Source organism: Pinus tabuliformis, chromosome 2_2, assembly GCF_031772625.1.
Source record: "Pinus tabuliformis cultivar Carrire ecotype Pingquan chromosome 2_2, CPIR1, whole genome shotgun sequence".
NCBI lineage: Eukaryota > Viridiplantae > Streptophyta > Pinopsida > Pinales > Pinaceae > Pinus > Pinus tabuliformis.
In genome coordinates this window covers 373,194,860-373,214,980 of record NC_142300.1, presented here as the reverse complement: position 1 = coordinate 373,214,980, position 20,121 = coordinate 373,194,860, and the positions used below count along the sequence as shown (strand labels likewise).

Here is a 20,121-nt window from a genome sequence, read left to right as displayed (position 1 = left end):
CCCAAGCGATTAATATTAAAAACCCAATGGAATAACATTTAACCTTAAGATTAATAGGGATTAATCAACCATGGATTAATGTTAAACCTAAGGATTAATATTAAATCCTTTATCACAATGCAACGTTGGACCATGGTTGAACATGATTGATTTTCATATTGAGACAATATTTGTCATAATGTGATGTTGGACCATGGTAGACCATTACTAAAACTGCATATACAACCATTGTTAAATGTGGTTTAAAATGGTTGACCATGGTTGATTTTCATATTGAGACAATATTTCTCAAATCTTGTGATGTTGGACCATGGATATGAATTGCCATGGTTGATGATGGTTGAAAATTGTTTATTTTCATATTGATACAATCTTTGTCACAATGCGACGTTGGACAAAGAGAACTATCTGATTAATAAACCCGAGCGATTAATATGAAAAACCCAAGGGAATAACATTAAACCTTATGATTAATATTAAATCCTAGGAACATAAATCCTAATATTAATAAGCCTAAGGGATTAATATTATAAACGAATGGGATTATAAACTAAAAAGATTAATATTAAAGCCTAAGATTAATGTTTTTTTTTTTTTTTTTTTTTTTTTTCCTGTGGTTCACGGACACCCTGGTCAACGGGTGGCGCTATGTCCACGGAAAAATCTGAGCTGATTGACCCCAGAGGGAATCTAGCCTCGCAGCCCACTAGCAAGGCCTAACCCCAAGGGCTTCGAGGAGAATGGACCCTGTGACCTCCCGATGGTGAGGCACTGATTTTGACCAACTGAGCTAACCCTTGGGGCTACCCTAAGAGTAATGTTATAAACCATAGGTTTAATATTAAACCCTAGGAATACAAACACTATGATTAATATTAAAACCCTAGGATCAATATTATGAACCAAAGCGATTACTAAAATCATTAGACTAATATTAAAAACCTAAGGGATTATAAACTGAAGGGAATAACATTAGACCCAACGATTAATATTAAACCATAGGAATATAAACCCTAAGATTAATATTATAAACCTTAGGATTAATATTATAAAACCTTAGGATTAATATTATAAACCCAAGGAATTTATATTATAAAACTAATAGATTATAAACCTAAGGTATCTATATTAAACCTTAGGATTAATATTATAAACCCTATAAATAATATTATATCCTAGGAATATGGACCCTGAGATTAATAAACCCAAGGGACGTTAGACCATGGTTGGTAATGGTTGACCATGGTTGATGATGGTTGACAATGGTGATTTTGATATTGAGACAATATTTGTGTCAATGTGACGTTGGACCATCATTGAACATGATTGACCATGGTTGACCATGATTGAGCATGATTTTGAGAGAATCTTTGTCACAATTCGACATTTGACCATGGTTGACCATGGTTTATTTTCATATTGACATAATCTTTGTTATAATGTGACATTGGACCATGTTTCACCATGAATGACCATGGTTGACGATGATTGACAGTGGTTTAACACGGTTGATTTCATATTGAGACAATCTTTGTCACAATGTAACATTGAAACATGGTCGACCATGGTTGACCATGATTATAAACCCAAGGGATTTATATTGAACCTTAGAATTAATATTATAAACCCTATTAATAATATTATACCCTAGGAATATGGACCCTTAGATTAATAAATCGAAAGGATTAATATTATAAACCTAAGGGACTAATAAATACAATGGATTAATACTAAAAACCCAAGGGATTATAACCCAAGGGAATAATATTAAACCCAAGGGTTTAATATTATAAACCCAAGGTATATAAACCCTAAGATAAATATTAAAAACCCTAAAATAAACATGGTTGACTATCGTTGACAATGGTTGATTTTCATATTGACACAATCTTTGTCAATGCGATGTTGGACCATGATTGAACATGATTGATTTTCATATTGAGAAAATATTTGTCGCAATGTGATGTTGGACCATGGATGACCATGGTTGATTTTCATATTGAGACAATCTTTGTCCCAATGTGACATTGTACCATGTTTGACCATGGTTTTCATAATGTGACATTGGACCAAGAGACCATCTTCGTCACAATGTGACCATGATTATTGACCATGGTTGACCATGATTAAGAATGGTTGATTTTCAAATTGAGACATCTTTGTGATGACGGGACGTTGGACCATGGTTGATTTTCATATTGACCATGGTTGACAATGATTGACCATGATTGATTTTCATTTGAGACAATATTTGTCACAATGCGGCATTTGACCATGGTAGACCATGATTGAAGACGGTTGACATGGTTGATTTTCATATTGAGACAATAATTCTTATAATGTGATGCTGGACCATGTTTGACCATGAATGGCCATGGTTGACGATGATTGACCATGGTTGATTATCATATTAAGACAATCTTCGTCAAAATGTGACGTTGAAACATGGCTGACCATGGTTGATTTTCATGTTGAGACATTTCTTTCACAATGTGATGTTGGACCATGGCTAACCATGATTGACAATGGTTGATTTTCATATTGACCATGGTTGACCATGATTGACCATGGTTGAGCATAATTGACCATGATTGATTTTTATATACAATCTATGTGACAATGCGGCATTTGAATAAATATTATAAAGCCTAAAATAAACATGGTTTTCCATCGTTGACCATGGTTGATTTTCATATTCACATAATATTTGTCACAATGTGATGTTGGACCATGGTTGGCCATGATTGATTTTCATATTGAGACAATATTTGTCACAATGCGACGTAGGACCATGGTTGATTTTCATATAGAGACGATCTTTGTCACAATGCAACATTGGACCATGGTTGATCATGAATGACCATGGTTTTCATAATGTGACATTGGAGGGAAAGACAATGTTCATGACAATGTAACCATGATTATTGACCATGGTTGACCAGGATAATATTATTTAATGTTATTAATATTAATAATTAATATTTATAAATATTAATAATACTAAAAGTAATATTAATAATATTAAAAGTAATATTATTATTCGTATTCATATCAATTAATATTAATATTAAAATTAATATTTATAAATAAATGAGAGTACCTTTTAGATTAGTCACATTATTAGGATTTGGTCGACATTTCGAACCAACTAATGTGGTTCATCCATATTAGATGTGGTTCATCCACATTAGCTGTGGTTCATCCACATTAGTTGGTTCAAAATGTCCACCAAATCCTAATAATGTGATTAATCCGAAAGGCACTCTCATTTACAACATGGATCACAAAAGCCTAATGTCTAACATTTATAAATAATATTAAAACTTAATATTAATATTTTATTAATATTTAACGTTATTAATGTTGATGGTATATATATTAATTAATTAATGTAATATCAATAATATTAATAAATTAAAATAATAATAATAGATAGGATTGTAAATTAAAAAAAATTAATATTATTTTTAATATTAAATGTTGATGATATTATTTATAATGATAATTTTAATGTCTTTAATAATTTTAATATTGTTAATTAAATGTTATGAATATTAATAATTAATAATTATAAATATTAATAACTAATATTAAAATTAACATTTATAAATATTAATAATATTAAAAGTAATATTAATGTTGGTATTCATATTAATCAATATTAATATTAATTTTGTCCGTAGTGTTTGGATAGATGGTAATAAGATGCTCTATGAAAGCACTCTTTGATGTGAAGTCATTGGTTCAATTTCGTGCTTGTATTGAAGTGATATATGAGACATGATGAAGATGTAATCCTACCAAGCTTAATTTTTTTTATTAATATTAATATTAATATTAAAATTCAAATTCAAATAGTTTAAAAGGCAAATTTATATTATATATTATAACCTATAATGAATTTTCAAATGAAACCTACGTAAATTATATATTATAACTTAAAAGCACTACTAAAAGTTAAACAATATTATATCTTCAAAGGTAAAATTACTATCATAACTTTTTGCTCATTTGTGAGAAATCAAAACTATGTTAATATTGGTTAAATGAATATAGTAAGTCTTTTCTTTTCATTCCAAAGAAATCAAAACCATATTAATATTGGTAAAAGGTAAAACTATTATCACCATTTTAAAATTGGTTTTAAAACCATGTTAACCACATGATTAATTAATGTAAATTTATAATCCAACACTAATTATACAAATAAAGTTTTTTAATTACAAAAATAATTTTATTAAAAAATAGTGGTAAAACCAATATTATTTAATAGAGCGGCCTTTAAGAGTAACAATTGATAAATTCAAAAATTTCAATTAAAAAAAATGACAAATACCAGCTAATAAAATTCCAATACATACCAATTTATTTTTTAAATTCTAGAATGTTTTTAATAATTAATATTAATATGATATAATAATTGATAGTGATATTAATATTAAAAATAACTATAAGTTATTTAGCTTATGAGTAATTGACTAATTGTATGTTTTAGTTTTCAGCTTTAGGAGTAATTTATAACTCTAAATTTATTATATTTAATGATTAAAAAAATAGTGGTAAAACCAATATTATTTAATAGAGCGGTCTTTAAGACTAACAATTGATAAATTCAAAATTTTCAATTAAAAAAAATGACAAATACCGGCTAATAAAATTCTAATACATACCAATTTATTTTTTAAATTCTAGAATGTTTTTAATAATTAATATTAATATGATATAATAATTGATAGTGATATTAATATTAATATTAAAAATAACTATGAGTTATTTAGCTTATGAGTAATTGACTAATTATATGTTTTAGTTTTCAGCTGTAGGAGTAATTTATAACTCTAACTTTATTATATTTAATGATTAAGAGATGCAATGAATTTGAAATTTAATTTTACAAGAACGAGGGTGTGGCACGATATGTTTCTTGATATTACTTTCTTCTGATTCCCAATGGTTTACAAAGGAAACTTGGGAGGTTACACTGGACAGATTTGGGAATTTATTTTCCGCGTTATTAGATTTTGTTAGAGATACGTCGAGCTCATTTGAAAGCATTTTATCTAGTTTTTGGGTTTCTAATCATTTCTACACCTTAATTATTTTCATTATCTAGTTTTTGGGTTTCTAATCATTTCTACACCTTAATTATTTTCATTATCTACACCTTAATTATTTTCATTATCTAGTTTTTGGGTTTCTAATCATTTCTGCACCTTAATTATTTTCATGATCGTACAATCAAGATCATTTAAGTGTCTTTATTTTAATGACATTCAGAAAATATCACCGAAACATGAACAAGAAATAAAATTAAGACCCTTACGAAGAGGGGATTTGATATATATATATATATATAACGAAGAAGGCAGGCCATGAGGTAGAGATACATATTAGAACTTAAATCTAACCCACAGAACATATTAGGCTACATACATGAGTTAAAATAAAATATCGGCTAGCTTCAATTAATATAATATAGGACTCAATTATTAGAAAAGGGCGTGAAAATAAAAAGTAAATTGGATAAAGATAAAATATTTTAAATCGTACAAAAGCATAAATAATAATGGAGATTCTGGTACCATTATGGCCGCTTTGTCTAAAAACCTAATACATTGCCAATGAAAAAAGGAGATATGAAAATAATAATGATTGCTTTTTCTTCCAAATTTTGTTAAAAGCAGCTAAATTGTTTTCATTGAATTTTTGTGAGAAACTTAGTAAAAACTTCTTGAAAATTATCTGTGTGCATTAGTAGCTTGGGACCGGATTTTATGAACTCAACATCCGCATCCTTCTGGTAAAACAAGCTTATGTGAAGGCACGCTGATATTTCTTTTTCTTATAAAAACCACTGCAACAAGTTGAGTGATTCCAGTGATGGCACTGAGTCCAGGAACCTTGTGTCTGTATAATGGAGTCTCATACATGGAGATGAACGTTTCATGATTAAATGATGGGATAATTGCATGCGCCACGTTGCCTATATAGAAGGAAAATTGTCGCTCTATATTGTTTCATATCATTATTGTTAATCCTTATACGCGGAGATAAACGTTTCATGATTAAATGATGGGATAACAACATGTGCCAAACTGATGCTCTATATTGTTTCATATAACTTTTATTGTTTTTTTAATATCATTTTTGTCAATTCTTATACATGGAGATAAATGATTGGCACAGTAAAATTTTAATCATCATTTGGTAAAAAATTAATTTAAGTAGGGTTTAAATAATTGATTTAGATATGGAAGGAAGTTATGGCTTTTAATTTCATCCATTGATGGAGTGGCCACGACGAGAATATACTGACACCTTTTAATTTAGACCGTCAGATCAAAAGAATTAATTAGAAAAAGGATTAAAATGCCCATAGGAGGGAGGCCTGTTGACTTAATAAACAAATTATATATATATATATATGTTTTACATTTTTTTTTTTTCGACCTATACAGTATCTTAATAAAAATTACTAATAGATTCTATCGCATGATAGCTGAATAATATAGTAATTAGTTGTGTTTTGAAAAATTTCTCGTAAATTTATATTTTTTTTATAAGTAAATTTTCTATATATATTGGTTTTATTTTATTTTATATATACTGATATATTTTTTTATTATTTTGTAATGATAACCTAATAATACAGTAATTAGTTTAGTTGTGTTTAGAAAAGCGTTTTAGTTGCGTTTAGTTTAGTTGCGTTTAAAAAAGTGTATTAGTTGTGTTTAGGAAAATGTATGTATACTATTTGGGAAAACCAAAGACACTTGTACCTTTGGATTTAACAAAAATAAATATTTTATTTTACTAAAAACAAATATAAATGTTCTATTTCTCTATATAACTAATTATGTTTTCTTTTAGCAAAAAAATGTCAAATTATATATATATATATATATATATTTCTTGCAAATTGCTTTCTTCCTAGGAAAATGCCTTAAAAAAATTGCATAAATCTCTAATTAGAATTGCCATACCCAACTCGTTTATTTAAGATCAGAATTTCATGTTGCTAACCCATCCTTTTTGATGTTCTAGGTTTGTAACGAGCATATTCTCCAGGTGATATCAACACATAATGGAGTCGAATGTTATCACAATTAGAAGCTTAACTGTCTTCAGCGCGGAACGAGGTCCTATTTTTCCATTTATCCCCCAACACAGGAAAACCACTTTCATTTTATGTACATCAACACACCTCCACATACAATCATAATGATTTGAATATCTACCAATTTCTTCAAGATCTAGCTAAACAATATCCATGATCACTGCATCTTTCATTAGAACCGCATTGAAGACCTTGTTGAAAGGTGACGCTGCCTTTTCTTTCTCAACATAACATGCGGTGATTTACCTTTGGAAAGCAAATTTCGGTTTCATTGGGGACTTTTTTATGGTTTAATAAAAGTGTTGTATTATTTTGGAGTCATTATTTAGATTTCAATTACAATTGTTTTTTTTGGAAAATTATGTGGTTTTTAATTTTCAATTAGATTTTTTTTGGAAAATTATGTGGTTTTTAATTAGGTAAAATTGTTGAAAGTGGAATACCCATGAGTGGCATCACGGAGTATTTGATTGGTAGAAATGTTCGGTTTCTTCAATGAACCAATGTGTACACTTCAAAAAAAGATTATTCATGTAAATGGACTTTAAAAAAGTTTAGTCATGTAAATTGGCAAAAATCTACATAAGACTTAACAAACTCAAAAGTATATTAAAAATTTAACATTGGAAAATTTAACTAGAGACTTATCCTTGATTCCATTATATAGATTTTAAAATAGGTCCACTCATTCAAATCAAAGTAAGCTAATGGCATGTACTTCAATGTATTACATTGATGATATTTAATAAATTACCTTTGAAGGCTAATAGTAGGAAGTTGGGAAATTGCAAATGGTAGTTATGAATTCAAATTTCGGTGTGTTTGTTGGGATCGCTTACGGATAACCTTGAAATATTATGTTTTATTTAGGAAATATTTAATTTAGTTTATGTATGATTGGTGCTTCGAAATGAATATTAAACCCAAGAATGAGAACTTAATCCATATGAGGAATACAAATTGTGGTTTGTCACTGTAGGATTACATTATGCACTGCAATATTGTTCGTCCATATGCATTATGGTTTCAATTTACTAATTTTTTGTATTTTTCCCTTTTGTTTTGTATTTGACTAATACAACAAAGAAACAATGTTCTTAATCTTTTGTATGATTTCACAATGTTTCAAACTATTGAATTGGCTTTTTGTATTAAGCTCATCCTTGAATTTTTCTCTAAATGTTGCCAATAACAATTTCAGTGTGAATCCTACTCTTTCCAATGTATAAATTATGTGTAGATCTGCATTGTTTATGTAATTTACTAAAACATAAGATTCAAATCTACTCTGTTCATCTGTAGAAATTAATTCACGACCAAGAAAAGAAATTACTTTCAGCATGCGCAATCATCCTATTGTAAACCATTACTTTCAGCATGCGCAATCGTCCTTTTGTAAATAATCACATTAAATGAAATTTGCCACGGGATTGAGTGATAAGTGGCTAATAATGACCAAGTTTATCTCTTTTGAACTCAAATCAGAATTTCTATATATACAGAATATTTCGTTTTATATACTAGTACAACCACATTTACATAAAACATATATACAATCACATTACATACATGTTCCCAAACTTTGTATGCTCTGCAATGTAAACCTCCCTTCACGGCTTCAAAACAAATCACAGACATTACTTTGTATACTCCACAAGGTAAACCTCCCTTCACGGCTCCCATCGTCCTTCTGTATACAATCACATTAAATGAAATTTGCCACCGGGATTTGAGTGACAAGTGGCTATTAACGACAAAGTTTATCCCCTTTCGAACTCAAATTAGAATTTCTATATATACACTGGTATTTTGTTTTATATATAAATAAATTTTCTATATGTATTGGTTTTATAATGAGTTTAGTTGTGTTTAGAAAAGTGTATGTATATTATTTTCGAAAACTAAAAACACTTGTTACCTTAATTGTCTTTAAGAACTCCATTTGTGTTCTTGTGAAAGTCTAATTGTGCTTCCTAGCAGTCTCGAAAAGCTTACATCATTGCAATAACTCTCTATTTGTTTAAAGTCAGTGTATATTTACACAAGTTGGACTGCAATTTCATTCAAATGGCATGGGTCAGTGGTGCATGCACAATGCCTAATATTTTCCTCACAATTGGCCTTCAAGAATTCGTATAGATTTTATTTTTTTATTATTTTGTAGATCGTCATTAGCACAGGTTTTTCTCAAGACATTCAAACTTTGACAAACTTGAAAAAATTGTTAATTTAGATAACATGTTCTGAGCTTAGGAAAATCACTTCAAAATTTCATATAATCTCATTCGTTAGTCTATTTTATAGCCATTAGCAATCTCGTGAAACATTATCACACTAACAATGACTAAATAAAGAACATAAGAGATAGATGCAAAAGACAAGCCAAGACAAGAGTACACAAGGATATGGCTCAAGCCAGGGAAAACCCCAAGATGCGGAAAACCCTATATCAGTTCTTCTTATAATTAATATCAAATGTTCAACAGAGAGAGAGTACAATAATCCAAAGTCAAAATGACTTTGACAATTTGAAAATTCAATATCTTAAACAAGTGTAGGACTCAAACTATAATACCAAAATTCAGCCAATTGTAATCCGGTTAAGGTTGCATCTTGTCCACTATGATTCCATTCATTTGATCCAAAAACCCTCTTTTCTACTGCAACTTCCACTGACATGCATGAAGAAGACCATCACTGACCCTTAGGGTTGATCTCGACCCATGATAGTATTCTCGGTCTCCTTGACTGTGATGATGCAGACCTGCGGCTGCCCTAGAGGGGTAGATCTAAAGATCAGTCTCAAAACATCCACAAACTAACCCAAGAGAAGTACATGAATACAACCAACCTTTCTTCTCTATAATTTGATCTTGCAAGGACAAATTTAACCCACATAAACATTCCATAAATTCCCTCAAAGTCTACGGTTGCCCTTCTGGAAATTCTCAGCCCTACGTGAGAAGAGAGACCCAAAACAACAAGCACTGTGTTCTCCTTCAAGAACTCAGCTACCTTAGAAGCCTTTTGATGTCTCTAAGATATGTCTAATGAGAATGGAGGACACCTATATATATAACAATTTGTCCTTATGGAGGTGAAGCCGACCTTAACATTTTGGAGGCAAATTTGAATTTCAAATTTCATTTTTCCCGCCTTAATAAGGTCATGACTTGTAGAATTTCTTTTAAGTAAATAAATATTTTTCCCTATCCAAATTTGGTGATCTTAAGGTCGATTTTGGACCTCTCGAAAAGAGGAATTCAATGCCACAATAATCTTCTTCAAAAGAGGAGATCAAAGTGGAATTTGGCCCTAGTTTCCAATTTTAACACTCCCTCTCAACTAGGGAGAATTCCACCTGTCAAACCATCAACCACTGTCACTGATCATAAAGCCATCCTGACACCATGAACCATCTCTGAATCCCGTCTTTGCTCTGCTTTTCTTTGTTGAACATTGATGTAATAATGAAGAAGAATTGATCGAGAGTGAGTCACAAGACTTTACCACTCTCTACTGACAAAAGTTAGTCCAGAGGCAAATCTTCAATCAGACTTGATCCCAGATCAATATGAACAACACCATGCATCCTAGTCATAAGGAGTACCGCAGTACCCAATGCGTCCATCGGTAGTGCTATGGTACCTAACCAGTTTTCCTAACTCATTGGCCAGATGAGAGGTACTTCCCATGTGTCCTGGACTACATGGGTAGGATGATACTGAATCAATAGCAGGGAAAGAATGTATCACATCCTACTCACAACCATACATAGGGAAAGGACGAACCACATCCTACAATACAATCACACATAGGGAAAGGACGAACCACATCCTATAATCACAATCACACATAGGGAAAGGACGAACCACATCCTACAATCACAATCACAATTACACGTAGGGAAAGGATGAACCACATCCTACAATCACACATCACAAAAATCAATCATGGGGAAAGGATGAATGACATCCCATCGACATGTCAACCAATAATCATAGGGAATGAGCATCCTACATGTGGGGAAATGATGAACCACGTCCCACTGACTTGTCAATAGATGCCTATATGCATCTCACACTGGGGTATCCACAGGAGAAGGCGAACCACTCATCCTGATCATATGTAATAGGAGAAGGTGAACCACTCATCCTATGCATATGTCATCAACAATAAGGGAAGGTGAACCACTCACCCTACATACATGTGCCCGCAATCATAGAGGATGGTGAACCACTCACCATACACACATTTCAGTCACCATGGGGTATCACAGGGGAAGGTGAACCACTCACCTTGTACACAACGCATCAACAGAGGAAGGTGAACCACTCACTCTATGGTCTCTCATAGCTCAAAAATTACCCCAAGCCCCCAAGAGCTCCCACAGCTCAATATTCAATCTTAACTAAAGATCCCTTTATATATAGGATAGAGTCAGGCTACTTTCTGAAAATCACGACTATATCTGAGTGATGATTTTGCTGACCAAATCATTAATAGCTCCATCCAACAGCATATATTCATACACGACTGATCTTACTCCCTCTTATATTAACAAACGAGAGGGTCATAATTCCCTTTAAAAACACAATCATTGAGCCACCTGTAACCTGCCCTTTTTCTACTATAGACCCTTGTTCATGAGCCATGGTCATCAAGGCATCATCAGAGTCATCTTTGCCAAGAAGAGTCATCAAGTTATTCTGTCAGAGCTCCCTCTGAAGTCTTACTTCAGTTGGTTCTTCATCAGTCTGTTCCTCGGCTTGTTGCAACTATATCAACAAAACTTGCCCTATCAGACTTTCACACATGCTATAACCATTCAACAGTAAATTAATGGATTCCAATTATGTGAAGACATCAAGAGACTTTCTCTGAATTTTGCTCTGATGCTTTTGAACTGACTGCTACAAATCTAAGTGAGCTAACATGTTTTAAGAAATCCTTATTCATAGCCCCTATTGTCACTGATCTAAATATCTTTGTACTCTAGATGGACTACATAATGCTGGGGTCATTTATTGTATTCAAATTCATTGTTGTAATTCTGTCACCATAAACTTTCCTGCATCTAGATGGTAGCACATCAATGATACAACCTTGGCTTCTCCAAAATACCAACTTGACAATATATATAAGCTCTATCAGAAAAAATAATGACAGCTCAATAGCAACAGTGTATTTATGCAAGGAACCCAACCAATGGTCATTAATGTTGAGGCACAAAGATCTTCAATTAGACCTTCTTTCTTCGTATCGACTGACCAACCACTTTTTCACTTACGGATAGCACAACAATTCAGATATAATAAAGATTAGACAATTTTGTTAACAGCGAGGGGTTTAGTGCTCCTTTCAAGCAGAGATCAAGCTCTAGAAATCATTGTTTCCCTTCTACATGATCACAGTGATTTTCTCTAGGTTAGTTAATTAAGAAGCTTAGACGGACTTCTATATGAGTGTCTGAAGGAACTACATAAGCTACTACCATTTTAACTACGTGATGAAATGCATGGTGTATCTCAGTTATACGTACAAAAGTTTCAGTTCTTTATTGTCCATAGCGTACTCATATTTCTAATTCCAGATTTCACATTCGAGTCTCTTAGTGTGCTAAAAGAGTTATGTAATCTTCAAAATCTAGCTTATAATGATTAGACTACAACAAGCTTCCAATAATCATATATATAATCAAGATTTAAAACTACTTCAGTGTAGTAGCAATATATACTCTTCGTATAAATCCTTACTGCTATAAGTAACACGAACTCTCAGGGATGACTTCAGAAACATACCTAGACTATTGTAAATTGAGGCTGAAAGATTACTGAACAGTGTTAGAATTACTTCTTCAATTTGGAGTACGCAAACCCTATGTCAGTCCACTGATCTTATCACACTAATGTTTTCTAACTTTTAGATTTTAGGAAGCTTCAAAACCTTGCAAGTTGAGCCTCGATCTTCAAGATTGTTAATCTTCTGAGAAGAATACAAATCTTCTTATTTAACAATTCTTCCTCCACTACCAACAAACTCAACAACTTGTCAATCATGTTTTTCACTCATCAAATCAACAACCATAGACATAGCATCAACCATACATCCCTGTAGCAATTCTTATGACAAAATAACATAAACACTTACATTCTCTACTTCACATGGCATTAGTAATAATGGTAAGACACCCTTTCATAACCATATGGCATCAACCATTCAATACAAGAACTATACATCACCCAAATCATGCTGTCTCCGCTCTTTTGGAAGAAATTCACAACTACAGCGATGACCAAAGCCCAACTTTACATGTACAGTGAGGTACAGGATTTCTTCTGCCTTTATTTGCTACTGTCTGTTGCCTCTGCTTGTATCTACTTGCTGCTGGTCTTATTCAAATACATTTGCAAACCCTAAGGACATTAACTTTTCTTCTGTCTTCTTTAACATAGTGGCCCTTGTTGATTCATGACACATATCAGAAAAATTTATTGCACAAGGACACTTAGTTGGTTTATAACAAATGGACTGTAATTGTTGATTCACTGTCAACTTCAACTTTGCACAGACATGCCAAAAGAAGGACGATTGTTCACACAATCACAATCTTAATATTGCTTCCAAGGTGCCCCATAAATTCATCATTAGATCAATGCGAGGAAATATTAAAGTTACAGGTTCATGACCTTTATTAGTCCTTCAAATACAGTCATTAATATCAGATAGCCTACCTCTAGAACATGTAGTTTTGCGAAACGAATTTTACATAGGCAGCCTCAAGAAAGGATGTAGATAGGTGCCGGAATGTAGAGCTTAATAATCAAAAAATAAGAGGCTAGAAATCTAGGTTGCAAGAGGTTCTTCATGGCTTCACTTCAGAAATGACTTCGGGCCTGAATTAGTTTGCAAAATATGCTTAAAAAAAAATGAACAAATGCCATGAAAATGTCGAGCAAAGAACAGTTAGTAGACCGAGACTGCCACAGATGTTTGACTTAGAATAAGCTTGAACTGTGCACACAAAATTCACTCAGATATTTGGTTAGATAGTGCCAAGTTTTGTCACAGAAATTGCCTCAGATTTGTAAGTCAAAAGAAGAGCTTGGATCTGTGGTATTTGTTTGCAACATCCTTCCAATATACCATGCTTTTGACAAGAGTTCAACAAAGGACTTATCCTCAAAATTATGCTAGGAATTTAACCTCAAAGTCATGCCAAGAAGTCTCACAGATCTCCCTTCCAAATGTCCTTAAGAACATTCAAAATGATACCATTTTTTGTGCCCTATTTGGTGGGAGTCTGGTTAGGGCATCACATTTTAGCCTTCAATTCTTGGATTGGCCTTAGGAAATAAGCTTCAAAAGCTTGCTTCAACCACAAATCAGTCAACCACCTTCACCCAAATTTTTGTTTGATTTTTGGAGCTCAATGTGCATAGATATGTGCCTTCAATCACTGAGATAGGTCACAGAGCATAGATAACCAGCCTATCAATCTCAGACATGCTTAGAAAAAAGGAGGTCTGAAATGCTATCGAAAATCCATACCAAATCATCAATGTGTGAATGCCCAGAATTGTCTCAAAACTCTACCTATGAATCCACTCTACAAGGCCGCAGAAGGTGCACTTAGGTCAGCATTTTGTTGTCTCATAGCCTGAAGAAATACTCTCAGAAAACGTCTTCCATTCAAGATTCGCAAATTAGATCCTTATTAGTTATTTGAAAAATTCATTTCTTCTTTGATTTATGATAAAATTCTTGATAAACTTACTGCCTTTGTCTTGTTTCAAAGGAGTTGCATCTTTTGTAGTCATTAATGTATTTCCATTCATCTATTATAACCTTTAAAAATTTAAATCTAATTAGAAGAGAATTTTTGGTGCGCAATGTGCATGATTATTACCGCAGTGGTATATAAATGTTGGTGTTGCAGTGAAAAAACCAAAAATGAAAGATGATTTTGAGCCAAAGCTGAAGCTTTCAAAAGAGAGTATGTAGACAGAAAATTGTGGCGACAAAGGGATTGATGGAGAAGAGGAGGTTGCTTTCATTCTTGGTCATATTAAGGATTATGAGGAAAACCTTTCACCTGGGAAGAATCAAATTTAGGTAGAAGGTGAAAACCAGACAATGTTGCTTAATGTGGAATATGTGAAGAGAAACAAACTTCCAGAGAACTTCTCTTGGTCAACAGAATCAGATAAAATGGATTATGAAGAATGTGGTATTTCTCTTATGAAAATAGACAAATCCCCAGTAGTTGTACCCAATACAACAAGGAATTTAACTGTGGAGGCTGTAAGAAGCTCTGTTGTGAAAAATGAGGTGGAAATTGAATCTGTTGTTGCCCACAAAGATGATAAGCTAGGAACAAGAGACATTTCTGGTTGAGACTGAAAATGAAGTTTTTTTAGGAAAGGATCATGGAGTAAAAATTGAAGTGGATCCATTACTCAAAGTTCATTATGCTTTGGACCAGATAATTTTTTTTTTTTTTTTTTTATGGTGAAGATGAGTTTAGTGATATTGACAGAGCAAATGTCTTGCATAATCTTCGTAAACATGATTTGCAAGTAGACTGACAAATTGATAAACAAGAATCCAAGTGAAATGCAACATCACAGGCCAATGATGGAAATTCTGTTTCAAAAAGTCCGAAAAGGATAATTATTATTGGTGCAGGGACTTCTGAGCTAGCAGTTGCTAGGCATTTGCAGTGGGTAAATTGTCATGTAATTTTTTTGGAAGCATGAGATAGGGTAGTTGGAAGAGTTTATATAGATTTTTCAACACTTTCAATGCCAATGGATCTAGGTGTTAGCATTATTACTGGTGTTGAGGTAGATGTGACAACAGAAAGAAAACTAAATCCATCTGCATTGCTTTGTACACAACTTGGCCTAGAGTTGACAGTGTTAAATAGTTACTTCCCTCTATATGATTATGTGACTGGTCAAAAGTTCTTGCCACCTTAGATGAGGCACTTGAAGCAGAGTATAACATCCCACTTGATGATATGGTGATTCTTATTGCTCAGAATGGAGATGTAGCAATGCACATTTCTCTGGATGAGGGGTTAGAACATGCTCTAAAAAAAGTGATGCATTGCTCGATCAAGCTCAACTGGTTCAGAGTTGGCAAGCAGTAAAGGTCTTCTTAACAATTCTAATTGTCAAAGCACAATTTTGGATTCCTCAGCAGGAGACTTAGAGGCATTGAGTGCAACAGTTGATTCTAGCATAAAGGCAGTTTCTGAAAGTAACATTTTAATAGTTGCAGGTATGGAAAATGGAATTAACATGGAATCTCAACCTAATAAACTAAATTTATCTGACAATTCTAGCATGGAATAGCAGAGCCTCAATCCACTTGAGAGATGAGTTATGGATTGGCATTTTTCTAATTTGTAGTATGGTTGTGCAGCAAAAATTAGTTGGGTTTCACTCCCTTACTGGAATCATGATGATACTTACGGAGGTTTTGGAGGAGCTCATTATATGATTAAAGGACGTTATAGCACTATTATGGAGGGATTATCTGAAGGTCTTAATATTCAGCTAGGTCATTTTGTAACAGAGATTTCATACTCTACAAAGGACCCAAAGTCAAAAGGTGGAATAGAGGGAGAGGTCAAAGTTTGCACTGAGAATAATTAGGAGTTGTTGGTGATGTAGTTCTAATAATTGTACCCCTTAGCTGCTTGAAAGCAAATACAAAAGAGTTTTCACTAGATTTTCCAGATTGGAAATTAGCCTCCATTCAACAACTTGGATTTGGTGTCTTGAACAAGGTAGTTATGGGATTCCCGAAGGTATTTTTGGATGAGAGTATGGATTATTTTGGGGAAACTGCAAAGAGAACAGAGCTATGGGGGTGATGTTTTATGTTTTGGAATCTGAAGAAAATAGTTGGTGCACTAGGTCTGATTTCTATTGTTGTTGTAAAGGTTGCAATAGATGGCCAGGATTTAGAAACCTCCGATCATGTTAAACATGCAGTCATGATCCTTTGAAAGTTGTTTGGAGAAACTACTATACTAAAACCCATTGCATTTGTTTCTACAAACTGAGGTGGTGGCCAATTCAATAGGGGTGCTTATTCTTATGTTGTCTTTGGTGCTTCTGGAGAGGACTACGATGTTTTGGGTAGGCCTGTAGAAAATTGTTTATTCTTTGCTAAGGAGGAAACATGTAAAGAACATCTTGATATTGTTAGTGGTGCACTGATGAGTAGTATTCAAGAATCTGTCTAAAGCATTGACATTCTAGAAAACAGGGACGACTCCATGGCAGAGGCTAAGGCTATGGTTGTTGTACAAATGTAGTCTAATAGTAAAAGAAGTTAAGTGAGGGGCATGATTATAAGGCTTGATGTAGGAGATACTTCCAGTGTTCTTTGAAAATGATCTCTTAATGGGGAACAAAAGCCTTTTAGAAAATATGATTTACTTCAAGACATGTTTGGAAACGCAAAGACAACAACTGGGTGTCTATGTTTAGCAAAGAAGATGTTGTAGCTACCTGTTGCTGCTATGAAGGATTTTGCTGGAACAAAAGAAAGGCTTGGCTTTCTCAACATATGGATCCTGGTATGCTAAATGCATTTTCCTAAAAAAAATTGCAAGTTCATCTAATGGATTTGAAATCAATTATCAAGGATTACCTTGTCATTTCATTTTGCAAGGACATTGTAATACTATGAATTTATTTCAAATTTCATCAGTGGCATTCCATTATTTATAGATAAATAAATTGTGTGTCTCTTCAGAATTTTTTATGCATATATTTTCCTCTAATCAACTCAGAGGGAAGTGTTGGATGGATATTGTCATGTGGCATTAAATTTCTCTCATTCCCTCTCCAGAAATTTCCAATTTTCTAGTTGAGTTTATAGTTCATATTAAACTGGCATGGTTTGGGAATATGGAACTTTTGATTTATTCTCTATATTCTTCAAGTTTAAAAGTGTAATGAAGCCTCATTCACCTTATTATTATAAATGTGTTTTCAGTTAGTACTCATTTACTCTATATTTGAGTACTTCTACATCCTAAACAAGTCAAACTTTAATACAATTGTAATTGTATTTAGTTCTTGATTTGAAAATGACATTAAAGGTGTTGTTGAAAAATATTAGAAATAAATATGGGTGAAGAATGCAACTTTATGTTATAGTGGACTAAGGGAATATCTATTTTTCCTTTTGCATGGGGCAAACAAGATTCCATTGGTAAAGATGGGACACAACTCTTGTGCCACTATGTACGGTTTCTATTGATTGCTTCAGCTGATATGATTGTAGTACAACAATCTGGTAAAGACACTGAAACTTACCACATCTTGTCATTATTTTTTTCTTTTTTTTTTTCTTACGTTATTGTTTTAATGATATGGTTGATCCTATATCCCTTGAATGTTTTAAATGAACAAAACAATTTGTTCATGCTCCAACGATGCTCTTTTCATAAATAACAAAGGAAATTTGCTGCTCGATTTTACAGTTAAGAGGAAAGTTTGTATTTGATTCATTATATATTTGCAAAAGTTTCTAGTCCAGTTCAAAAAAGAAGATACTCAGAGTTCTATGGTATGTTTAGTTAGTAATAAGTCCTCTTTTCTAGTTCACCATGTAATATTTCAATCAAAAGTGTCCAAAGTTCACTTCTATTAGGGAGCCACGAAGAATCCATGGTTGGGAAAGCATAGTTACGTAGTAGAAATGCATCAGGTGAGAAAGACTCACACTTTGGAAAATTATCTGACAAGGGAATAACATTCAAAGGTTGATACACTAAGACTTCCTAACCCATCCTGAAGCCCTACTAGAAGTGTAAATTGTGGATTGAATGTAGATAAAGAAATTCCTGGGAACCATGGGCTTTCTCCTAGAAAGAAAGAAAAACAGGATGTGCACTATGGGAAGATAAAAGAACTGAATATTATTTTTTATGGTAATTCCTCTCCAGAGGTTAATACAGAGGATTTCTAGAGAAATAAAACCAAATCCATAAGTGTTATACCTATTGAGGAGTGCAATGCAACATTAATGGTGAAAATAGTGAAAAAATGTTGGAAATGTGCAATACAGCTCAAATTTTGTCTTCAGACCTTGGTGAAAGGGAAGAGCGAAAGGAAGACTTGGCAGAGGGGACCATTGAGATAGAAAGAAGAAAATATTGTGAACCTAGTGAGAACTCAAAAGGTACTAGTGAAGGATTCTCTATCCATTCTCAAGCAAAAACAGTAGCATGGATGAATGCGAGATGAATTTACTGGCAAGCATAGTTGTGACTAAAATCTCAAAAGATGAGAATGCAAATGTCGTAGGAAATTCTGTAACAACTTTCATGAGAACATGAGAGAATTTAGGTCAAGATAGTTTATCAGTTTATGGATCCAAACTCAATTCACCTCGGAGTGATGATGTAGTAGGTAAAAATGTGTTGAATATGAATAAAGACAAGAATGATCACTATTCCATGGATCATCGAGATGCTTCTAGAACTAACTTGGATACATTTCAAAATTTGGAATTTACTAGAAAAGGAGGATGCTTTGAATTCCTCTATGAGGGGTTTGGAAACTGGAAATGTTGCTATGGTAGGGGATGGTATAAAGGTCCTTATTGAAGACATAATACAAGAGAAATCATGTTCAAACAGGGGTGGGGAACAACCAAGGGATGAGTTCTATTATGATGTTGAAGAACTGTACATCAAAGAAAAAGATGGATTGGATTCAACTATGAAAAATAATCTGAACTAGAGAGAAGATACAGACAAGAGGTACTTGGTGGACACCAAATACAGGATGCACTTAATTTACAACAACAAAAGGTACATGTAAAGGGAATTAGTGTACAAGGAGACAACCAAGGAAGTAGTGAACACTGCTTGGAAAAGGAAAAAGAGGTTGGAAATGAAAACCAAGAAAATCCAAGTGAAGGATATGTTCCATGCACAGGGGCCTCTGATTCTGATGTTAGGGAGCCAAATAATT

General features: G+C 32.9%; 1 pseudogene; it reads left to right on the top strand.

Moving 5' to 3' along the window:
* The first annotated feature begins 13,408 nt into the window (after positions 1 to 13,408).
* Positions 13,409 to 19,111, top strand: LOC149192791 (lysine-specific histone demethylase 1 homolog 3-like; annotated as a pseudogene).
* The last annotated feature ends 1,010 nt before the right edge of the window (positions 19,112 to 20,121 follow it).